Genomic DNA, 11,473 nt, shown 5'->3' with positions numbered 1-11,473 from the left:
CTGCATCAAAATGGAGCAGCTGGGACTGTGGCTGTTACGCTGGCATGATATAGTCCAGCTTACTCCACTGGCCCACAACACCAGCCTCTGTGATGTCACACTGATGATGATGATGATGATGGTGATGATGATGGTGATTATAATGACAATGATAGGCACACCAAACACACAGTGATGTTCACTCAGTTTCCATGTGGACAGCACCCTCAACGCGGGAAGAGCATTGCTGGCTGATCCTCCCAAGCACCCTCAGTGCCTCCAGGAGTCTCTGTGTAACAGGAGGAGAACTCTAGGGCAGGGGTGGAGACCTGGACCCTAAGGCTCGAGTAGGAGGTCTCATTGCTGTGGGAAAGCAGAGTCAGCAGGGTTAGGGGACAGTCCCTGTAAGGACTGCTGTGCCTGTCCCCTTAGCAGGACAGTAAGAAGAGGTGAGAATGGGCGTGCAGAGCAAGAGTGGCCCAGGGCTGTGTTGGGGAGAAGTGGGACTGCAGCCAGGCTCCCGGTGGACGTCACTGCCGAGGTGTTGTGAGAAGCAGTAGGCAGGATTTGCAGGATCAGGAACTGTGACTATTGTCACGTCATTTATGTGTGTGTAGGAGTGTGTGTGTGTGTGAACACACAGTGCACAAAGTTCCAGCTATAAGCAATAGCAGAGAGCTAACATTTTAGATATACTAATTAGAATATACACCCATCAGCGATTTGTGTTACAAGGGCTAGTATAAGTCCTTCCATCACATCCAGCAACCGTTATCACTGAGTAGCTTGTTACATAGCATGAAGGGAAGAGTCAAGTGGTAGATGCGGTTTTATTGATGACTCAGTGATGTTTAAGACAGGCAGGTGGACAACAGAAAGGCACAGAAGCCCTTTAAAGTCAGGCAAAGCCCAGGCCAATAGAAAAACCATCCAATGAATGCATGATTATGACAGTGGGGAGCAAGCCCACGAGATACCGTCTGATGCCATTCGGGTGGAGGATATTTAAGGCCAGAGAACACCACGTGAGGGAACTGTACTTGATGACACCACAGGACACATCCACACTGCCTTGTAATCAGCTTGTCTTCTCTGCCTTCATCTGCCTTAGGGGTCCAGTAATTCCACACTCAGTTCATACTCCATGTGAGCATCTGTATGCCCACCAGAGTGTTATACCAATATTGTTCAAAAGAGGGTGTCTCCATGGGGAATAATCCACATGCATCAACTCAAATGTAGATGAATGTACAGAGATTATTTTAAAAAAAGATGAAATACGTATTTTTTGAGGAACACATATGAGGCCGTCTCAGGAAGTTGATAGAGAAAGGAATTAAAATGAAGACATGCTTGGATTCTTCCAATCAGTTCTCAGAGAGGTGAGGCAGATCATCCAATTATAGCTTTGAGCTGCATTGTTGTAAATACTGAGATTGGTCACAGTTGTTTATTTAATAAGTAGCCTTTATTGAGCTTGAAATTAGTAGATGGCTATTACAGAAAATTTGGAAAATGCACTTAATTAAAAAGAATTAAGTAAAATTCATCTGTACCTATCTCCCTAATTTAAACACGTTTGATAATTTAACATATTTTCCCCATCTTTTGCACTTTATTTGTGCATAGCTGAGATTGTATTGATAATTTTACCCCATTCTTTGTTCTTTAACATTAAATTGCAAGCATCCCTCCAAATCACAGGTTTTTGGAAAACGAATTCAATACGGCTACAGGATACTCCATCAAGCGTATGTAACCACAGGTTATTTTAGCATTCCTTGCAGTTAGATATTCAGATATATTTCATTTTTGTTTTGTGACAGTAATACATAATTCCAATATGATCATGCTCCCATGTGGGTGACAGGAGCCCAAGTGTTTGGGCCATTCTCTGCTGCTTTCCCAGGGCTGTTAGTAGCAAGCTGGATGAGGAAAGGAGCAGCCAGGACTTGAGTCAGTACTATAATATGAGTTGGCTGCACCACAACTCCAGTCCCAGAAGTGAACTGTTAGAAGGCTGACTCTTACCATGTCGTGGCCATGCTTTCCATCTGAAGTCTTTGAGATCACGTGACTCGGCGATGGCCAAAGATGTCCATATAGTAATGAAGCTAACGTTTTGGGACCCTTACAGGTGAGTTGAGCCCTGGAGCAGTGTGCACAAGCCCGGAGTGGTGCTGCCGGGGGATGCCTGCACATGTCATTGGTTTTAACTGGAGTGCGAGGGATTGCTCAGATGTTGTGATTAGTAGCTGATGTTTCCTTTCTTTGGTGGCTATTCCTACAACACCATCAGTTAATACCTAATCTTTACTAATCTACTTCATCACTGACTTAATCTACCTGTCACACTTGTCTGCTTATATTTAGAATAATTTTTCTTCTCTCCCTTGCCCTACCAAGGAAACTTTGACACTCCACTAGATACGCAAGAGAATGATGTGTTGGAATCCTGCTGTTATGTTACACACAGAGACACGCACAACTTTAAGAATGCACCCTGAAAAACGTGGCCTTTGCTTTAAAAAAACAGGAGAAGACAGTTTACACTGCTGTGTAGCAAAGACCATATTTTCTCGTATTTAGGAACAAAGACATGTCAGGCTTTATTGAGCACATCACTAACTATATAACTAGCGTTAAACACTCTATTTGCAACTGTTGCTGTGTATTTTGTGTGTGATTATCACCCCTAGATCTGCATCCTATAAAAAGATATTTCTGTTTGCTTAATTATAAAGCTCTTTGTGAACAGGCTCATCTGTAAATAGCTTGGTGCAGCTGAAATAGAAATATAATTATAATGAAGGCAGATGTTTGTGAGCTACTGGCTCATGAGACTTGTTCAGAATCTACAAAGGAGAAATGTGAGTGTGTGTTTACTGGTGGGCCAGAGCGGGAGTAAGTGGGGGGTTTGCCTGCGTGCTTACTTCAGTAGTATCTCCTTTCCTCTCACACTTGCCAGTCTGCTCCTCCGGGACTTGAAGGAGTGAGGTTTGCCCCATCTCGTTCCTGACTTGTACAGACTCAGATCCCATAAAACCCATGAGCAGCAGATCGTGCTGGGCTGGGTCTGGGGCAGGAGGCAGCGCCCGTGGGGGGCTCCCAGCATCCCCACAGCGATGGCTCCGGCTGGGTCTGGGGCAGGAGGCAGCGCCCGTGGGGGGCTCCCAGCATCCCCACAGCGATGGCTCCGGCTGGGTCTGGGGCAGGAGGCAGCGCCTGTGCAGGGCTCCCAGCATCCCCACAGCCATGGCTCCGGCTGGGTCTGGGGCAGGAGGCAGCGCCCGTGGGGGGCTCCCAGCATCCCCACAGCGATGGCTCCGGCTGGGTCTGGGGCAGGAGGCAGCGCCTGTGCAGGGCTCTCAGCATCCCCACAGTAGATGGCTCTGGCTGGAGATCTGTGTAGAAGATTACTGTGATTGCGATTCTCTTCTCTCTTCATCCAGACTTCCCAGAGGCACACAGCAAGGCCACATGTGCCTTGAGCAGCATTAAGGGAACAGTGCAGATGCTACAGATCTTGTCCCGCCTGGGAGTGGATATATTGATAAATCCTCCTGATGATGTCAGGAGAACAAGGTTAAAGGAGGGAAATCATCCAAACTTTCTAGGCCAATAATCCGTTGTTTCATGTAAGTGCCTTGGATCCAAAATCCTGGCGGACATGGTCTTCGAGTCATTGAGTTTATTTGTCCAAGTTTTCAGAGTCATTATCACATTAGAGTATTTTAAGCACTTTGAAATTGTAACTTTTTAATAGTTAAGACTCTTCTAATTGAATGACTTGAAAATCAGGTTAGATTCCTTAAAGCTGTCTTACTGAGGGGCCTTTCCACAAGCCGCGCTTCAAGTCAGTCAGTCGTGTGCTGAGCGGTCAGAAGTTGTGGATGAGCCACAGGGCATTCATTGCGCTCATTTTCCAAATCAAATCGTTGTGAATGTCCATGGGGGCTTGATGGACTGAAGTGTGTGTGTCCCTGAGATACTTAAAAGAGTTCCATTCATTACATTTAACTACTAGATAGTTTGGTGTCTGATGATGGATTATGAATGCTTTCATATAGTTATCAATTTCCTCATATTGACCTGTCACTGTCTCATTATATATCTACATATATATAAATATGCATTATGTATTTATTTATACAATAGGCCTGATATAGAGACGCATACATATAATGTAATGTTATATAAGCTGGTATCTACATATGTACACATACATACATGTGTACACACATACACACATGCATCCTATACCTTTTGATTTTCAGCACTTGAGCATTTATTACCCTCCCAAATCACTTTGCCACACATTGTGGTTCCTGGAAATCAATAGCAATATTTATGCATGTCTGCGGTAACACTAATGTTTCTCAATTACATCCCATCTTCGGGAGAAAAGTCTGATGCGTTGACTCCGTGCTCCTGCTCCAGCAGAGGCTTCGCTGTCAGGCTGACCGATCTAGCTCCTGTGGCCTACAGGGGCCTGTGTCCTGGGCATCTCCTGGGCTCGGTGTCCATCAGCAGCCAGGCGTTGCTGCCAGAATCCTGCTGCAGTCATAGGGAGGGTACCAAGGAACACCTCAGTTGTCGGTTCCGTGCCCTTCATGGAAAGTTTCTGCAGAGTGGCTTCGTGCTGAGGCTGCGAGAGGCCGCTGTGTGGGGCTGGTGGGGAGCATGTCTCCACAGAGCAGTGTAGGATCCCAGTGGCAGCAGGAGGGTGTTTCTTTGAGTCCTACATCTTACAAATGGCAAGTTTTCATGTGTATCTTACCTACTGTGCCCTTGTCTGCATTGAAAGGCTCCCCAGGAAGCCATTGGCACCCTAATGGGTACATCTTGCGTGGCCAGTGATGGAGGACAACCCTGTGTCATGTCTTTGAATTTTATTGAATCATTTTCATTTTTGAGAAAACAGTGTTCGTGTATTTGAAATCATTATATATTGTGCAATTGAAGATTTTTGCTTAAAAACATTTATTCATTTATTTGACAGGCAGGTGAAGGGAATGAGAGAGATCCTACTCCTTAATGTGTGCCATGGCTGGCCCAGGGCAGACCTGGGAGCCAGGAACTCCGACCGGGTCTGCCACGTGGGGCAGGAGCCCAGCGCTCAGCTTCTGCCGCTGTCCCGGGTGCTTCCTGAGAAGCTGGGTCTGAAGCAGGCTGGCAGGAACTGGCCGTCCACTGCAGGGTGTTGGTGTCGCCTGCTGCAGCTAAGCTCACACCTCTACCTTTCCTTTCTTTTTTTTTCTTTTTTTTTTACTGGATTAGTAGGGCTTTACAAAATGAAAAAAAATCAACTTCGTATCATATTGCTGGTGAATATTGGGATCGTTGGCTATTTTCCACCTTTTTTGCCTCATAATATGGCTATTGCGTTATTTGTTCTATCATTCACCTTACCAATATTTTCATCTAGTTTTGTTTGTTTGTGTTTGAGAGCTTAGAAAATTATTTCCTTGGAAAATCCATGAATCCATCACACACATGTTCTTTTTAAAAGCAATTAACTCTAATGCCTGTGGAAGTTACCATGAGTATGAGGCATAAGGAGAAGAGCTAACATCACATTGAAAATCCCATAATCCCCCTGGGTCCCTGGGCATTCCTCAGGGGAAAGAGTCTCCTGCCTCGTGTGTGTGCCAGGAGGTGGTGTCTGCTTCTTCAGTCATTGTTTTCTCCCTGATGTATCTATCTGTCAGTTGTATGTTAATTCCACAGTATCGTTTACGCTTTGCTTAAAGCATCAACCAAAATTTAATTGACCTGAGAAATCATCGATGCTTTGGTGAAGTCTTGCAGCTGTGAGCAAATTCACGAGAGCGCTGAGGGCGTGTGGATGACCGGGATGTTGTGTTAGCTGAGCACCGGGGCTGCCTTGGAGAAGAGACAGAGTTCACCATCGCACCTCCTCTCCCCTCAAACCAAGGCAGTGGATATTCTTAGTCATCTCACAACACTTGGAAGCCTTTTTTTAGAAAAGATGTATTTCTTTGTTTGAAATGCAGAGTGACCCAGAGGTGGGGACAGAGGGAGTTCTTCCATCTGCTGAGTCATCCTTCAAATTACCCTGGAGCTGGGTCATGCTTGGGGCAGCGGGGGCTCCATCTGGCTAAATGGGTGGCAGTGGCTCAGTGACCTGGACCATCTCCCACTAGCCTTCCATGTGACTCCATAAGTAGCTAGATCAGATGTGGAGCGGCAACAACTGGGAATGGAGTTGCCTGTGTCACAGGAGGAGGCTTATCATCCTGGGCCATGACACCTGCCATGCTAAAAGGCATTAAAATATGACTCACACTGCGGGGTCTTCTCTGCTGGGGTCTCTCTCCCTCCTCACTGTTGCTTCCTTTGTTATGGATTTTGCACTTGCTGCCACGGTGTGGGTGAGGCACCACTGATGCAGCTGTCCAGGTGTTAGGCCTGGGAGGCAATGCCAGTGGCCCCACTCAGTGCTGAGTGAGCACCTGCCAGGTTGGAACCAGGCAGCCCTGCTCCACACTCAGCCACCTGGAGTGGCAAGAATGCCAGTGCCAGCCTACTCCTCTAGTCCTAGAGAATATTGCAGAGAACGTGAGAGTGGAGACAGATTATGCAAAAGCCCCAAGGAACTGGACCCCTTGAGTGGGGTCCTCGGGGTGCCACGGGGCCGTATAGACCTTTGTGATTGGTGCTGTGCGAGGTCCTTCCTGCTACCTGCTACCTCCGGTTTGTCCCCATGGCATTAAGCCTAGTCCAGAGGACAGCTGGTGAGAGGATGCTGTCTGTCTCTGCTTGTGTTTTTGATTCATTTTCTGCCAGTTTGAAAACAAAAGCTCTGCTGTATACCAGGGAATTTGAACAGGTGCTTGGTGTGTGTACCAGCAGAGGGACTGGAGAGGTGGGGCTGCAGGGGTAGCTGCTGTCACTTCCTGCTGGCCCAAAGGCACTGCTGTGACAGGTAGGTAAGTGGCCTGGGGATGACCAAGCAGGTGCTGATAAATCAGTGAGCTCAATCTGGAAGGAAGCTGTGTGTGAGGTCAGGTGTGTGGGGAGGAGGGGCTCAGGAGGAGCGTCCTGGACACAGCGCAGCGTGTGGCACTGAGTGGGTTTTCCAGGAAGCAAGAGGACTTGGGAAGTGCGACACGGGGACGCAGAGCCATGAGCAGGGATGGGGGTTGTGGAACCACAGAGCTCAGGGTAGGAAGGGGAGAGGGGCGCAAAGGGGCTGGCTCTGGAAGTCTGAGTGCTCCAGGTGCAGGGGCACAGGTCTGGGGGCACAGGGAGCAGCATCTGGCAACGGCGATGACCGACTTGTGCCCAGCCCTGCTCTCCCGAGGTGGCTGTGAACATCTGTGAGGTGTGACCCTGGCTCTCTGGGGTCAGCCACAGTGTGTGATGGCTAGGAGAGCTTGAGAGTTCACTGAGGAATGCCTTGCAGGTTGAGTGTGTTGGGGACTGGAGCTCCTGCTGCCCATCCAGCAGACTTTGGTGTCATATTCTGGGCTGCGAGAGGCAGGGAGAGAGTCACTGAGGAAGAGATGACACAGTGGGTGTGGTAAGATGTCTTGATTTGACCTTGGAACTCCAGTATTTCCCAGCTTATTCCCTTCTGTAAATCAAATTCCTATGGCTCTCAGGCTTTTTGTTTCTTTATTTCCTTTTTTTAACAGTTGGGTGTTTTGTTTTGTCTTAAGATTTGTTTCTTTTTATTGGAAAGTCAGATATACAGAGAGGAAGAGAGACAGAGAGGAAGATTGTCCATCCGATGGTTCACTCCCCTCAGTGGCCACAACAACTAGAGTCGAGCCAATCTGAAGCCAGGAGTCAGGAACTTCTTCCAGGGTCTCCCACAAGATTGCACGGTCCCAAGGCTTTGGGCTGTCCTTGACTGCCCTCCCAGGCCACAGGCAGGGAGCTGGATGGGAAGCAGGGCCGCCAGGATTAGAACTGGCGCCCATATGGGATCGCGGTGTGTGCAAGGCGAGGACTTTAATCACTACGCTATTGGACCGGGCCCAAGGTTTTTTATTTCTTAAAAAAAATATATATATATATATAGTTTGTTTCAAAATACATATATCTAATTATGAGACACTTAAGAAAATAAAACAGATTGATAAAAATAACTGCAGGTGAAAAATGAGGTGGGACACTGCTGAGTTGTGATTTCTGACAATATTTCATCTGGATGAATCTTTCCATGTGTTTCACCGACTGCAGAAGAACTCCTGGACATGTTAGACGCGATGTGAACTGGCCAGCTTTATTCACGAGGTCGCTGCAGACGGAGGGGGGTGGTGTGAAAATCCAGGTAATGTCAAGTGTGCCGACATCCCCCAGCACTTGGGCCAGAAGGCCCTCGAGGAAATGAGAGTGTTTGAAGATGCAGCGAAGAGGAAGCCCTGACGTTGGAGCTTCTGCGTGCAGGCAGGGTGAATACCTCTCCATCTCAGACCCCTCGAACAATCCTACCACACAATCACAGAAGCAAGGTAAGGCATTTCCACAAGCAGATAGATTGCAACAGGGGGTAAAACTTGATGTGGAATGGTCAAAAGGCTCATCTATATTTTCAAAAACACAGCAAATGCTGCACTATCAAGAATGCAATACTTAAATTTTTTCATTATTTTAAAATATTTCTTTCTATTGAGAAGTCACATATATGGAGAGGAGTAGAGGCAGAGAGGAAGATCTTCCATCCGATGATTCACTCCCCAAGCGGCTACAATGACTAGAGCCGAGCCAATCTGAAGCCAGGAGCCTGGATCCCTCTCCAGGTCCCCCATGCGAGTGCAAGATCCCAAAGCTTTGGGCCATCCTTGACTTGCCTTCCCAGGCCACAAGCAGGTTGTTGAATGGGAAGCAGGCTTCTAGGATTAGAACCAGCACCCAGATAGGATTCCGGTATGTGCTAAGCTATCATGCCAAGCCCAAGAATGGAACATTTCTTAATGTGAATGCCTTGCGTGTGTGTGTGTGTGTGTGTGTGTGTGTGTGTGTGTGTGTGTGTGTGTGTGTGTGTGTGCATGTTCCTGGAATAGCATACCCATACAGAAGGAATCACCTGCACCGGAGCCAGGCTCTGTCTGGAGACCTTCCCTCAAGGCAGTGGAGAGGCCCAGAGGAAGACACCCACCCAGTGGACCCACCAATCCACCTACCAAGCAGCCTGACCCACAGCCTTCTGCACTGTGCTCATCACCAGAAGGGCTGCTCAGGATGTTGGAGGGTGACCGTGGCTCGCGCAGGCCCAGAAGGTCAGCCACTGGACTGGGTGTTGCCCACAGGCACTTTGAAGTGAAAGGGGAGTGTCTCATAGGGAAAGATTTCACTTCGTCTGGAAAGGAAAGATTGATCGATCAGGTTCAGAATAAAGCACGTTTGATCTGTAGTTGTGTTTAATGTTCCAAACAGGACATTCACATACTCCGCTAATGTATCCGTGCTCTGAGATGTGGAGATGCGACCTGTGCACCTCGTCCTGGGAGGCTCCTCGAAAACCGGCAGTGTTCTCCCAGGTTCTCAGGTGAGTGCTTGATTCAGGTCGCCTGCACTTTTCCCAGACCTGGGCTACGCTTCAGCCGGTTGGAATGCGACTGTGAGTATCAGACTGTGTTCTGCAGCATGCCACCTGCGAGGGATCTGTCCTTCCTCACACACCAGCCCCTCCCTTTTCTTTGCAGGGAGCTGTAACATGTCCTTGCAGGCTGTGATCTAGAAAGCACCCCGACAAACAAAAGACCTAAGGGATCAGCTCTGATAGTAAGAATCGCTCCTGCTCAGATGGACAAGAACAAGCAGATGAACATGTCAGTGAAACACAAAGCTGCCTATTGTGTTTGTACACAGGTGTGCTCGTGTCCACCTGCAGGCTCCCACGGAGTGCAGGAACATGTGACTTGAATTTACACCACCTGAGACACACCAGTGAGGGCCCTGGGCTTGAGGTTTTTTAATCTATCTAAGACTTAGAAGGGGGTCAACTCATTCTGGCTAGGAAGGTCTTCTCCAGGGCTTGCACAGTCCAATGATGCATCCTGGCTAAACTGTAGCCGCCAAATGAAGTTACCTCGCTTAGCTTATGACAGCAGCCTTAGTTTACTTGAAACAGTGCAATTTTACCTTTGTAGATGTGTTTTAACCTCCAAAAGTCAACAAGAAATGTGGATATGATAAAGTCATACTCTATGTTCCAAGTGATGTGCGTGGATAATCACGTATGGTTGACATTTTGTCCCGTATTACCAGTAACCTTTCTTTTTGGAGGTTTATCAAGACTCCCCTGATCCGTGCTCTTGACTCCTGAAGATTGCAGGCACATGATTTTTGCAGAAACATTCCACATGCTGCTTCACCTGCTGTTTCCGTGTGGTTAGAGCTGGATCCTGCATCTTTCGCAAGCATGGTGCTGACAAGATGCTGTCTTCACTGCATGTCCTACCAAATGTTTAATTTCCCCTTCACCCATGATGCAGAGTTCAAAGAATGGGAAATTTGAGAAGTAATATTTTGAGGGTATTTGTATATTTCACTCCTTATCAAACTTCCAGTTTATCCAACTTGCATACTCAGACTCACATTTCTTTTTACACTGGACGGTAGGTTTTTACTGTCCAATTTATCTTAATGCTTGCATTGTCCAAGATATTGGTGGTGGGAGCCCTCCAAGCTGGCTTCCTCACCCTTCGTCACACTGCCATCATTCTTTGAGCAAGTCCTGATTTGCTGGCACGAGGTGGCTTAACACCATTGTGTGCTTTTTTGCCCAAAGGCTACAATGAGCCTCCTCTCCCAGGAGTCTAGGAGTGAAACTTCCTCCTCCTCCTCTTCTTCTTCAAGATTTATTTTATTTTTATCGCAAAGTCAGATATACAGGGAGGATCTTACTTCTGATGATTCATACCCCAAGTGACCACAATGGCCGGTGCTGTGCTGATCCGAAGCCAGGAGCCAGGAACCTCCTCCAGGTCTCCCATGTGGGTTGCAGGGTCCCAAAGCTTTGGGCCGTCTCGACTCCTTTCCCAGGCCACAAGCATGGAGCTGGATTGGAAGCAGAGCCACTGGGATTAGAACTGGCACCCATATGGGATCTTGGCGAGTTCAAGGCGAGGACTTTAGCTGCTAGGCCACACCGCTGGGCCCAGGAGTGGAACTTCTAGTGGAATGTTGCACTTGGAAAGCGGGGTTTGATGTGCAGCCATCAGAACTAGATCTATTGTGTGCACACTTACACTAAAACACTCCCCACCCCCCCACACACTAACTCTAGCGCTGTTTCTCCGTGTTTACTTTCATAAGAAGCTGAAAAACTGCATGTATGAACCTCAGATTTCTACTCAGTGTCCACTTTCATTTCCCCCTTGCTTATCTACAACTCCTTACCAGAGTGAAAAACTGGGCACCTATTTCTCCTCTGCTATTGACTCACTCTTCAGGCCCCTGGGTGTGCAACGCCTCAAAGTGGCCTCAGCCCCAATAGGCAGTGTCCTCCACAGTTGGT

General features: G+C 47.7%; 1 long non-coding RNA gene across 1 annotated transcript; it reads left to right on the top strand.

Moving 5' to 3' along the window:
• The first annotated feature begins 9,198 nt into the window (after positions 1-9,198).
• Positions 9,199-9,781, top strand: LOC121165247. The gene is made up of 2 exons (XR_005885210.1): positions 9,199-9,571; positions 9,657-9,781. It is a non-coding gene; the product is annotated as an uncharacterized LOC121165247 (long non-coding RNA).
• Positions 9,782-11,473: the final 1,692 nt, after the last annotated feature.

The sequence above is a fragment of the Ochotona curzoniae genome, unplaced genomic scaffold (assembly GCF_017591425.1).
Source record: "Ochotona curzoniae isolate NIBS_2020 unplaced genomic scaffold, NIBS_Ocur_1.0 contig_883, whole genome shotgun sequence".
Classification (NCBI taxonomy): domain Eukaryota; kingdom Metazoa; phylum Chordata; class Mammalia; order Lagomorpha; family Ochotonidae; genus Ochotona; species Ochotona curzoniae.
The sequence above is the reverse complement of the archived record's forward strand: the minus strand, read 5'-3'. Positions and strand labels throughout refer to the sequence as shown.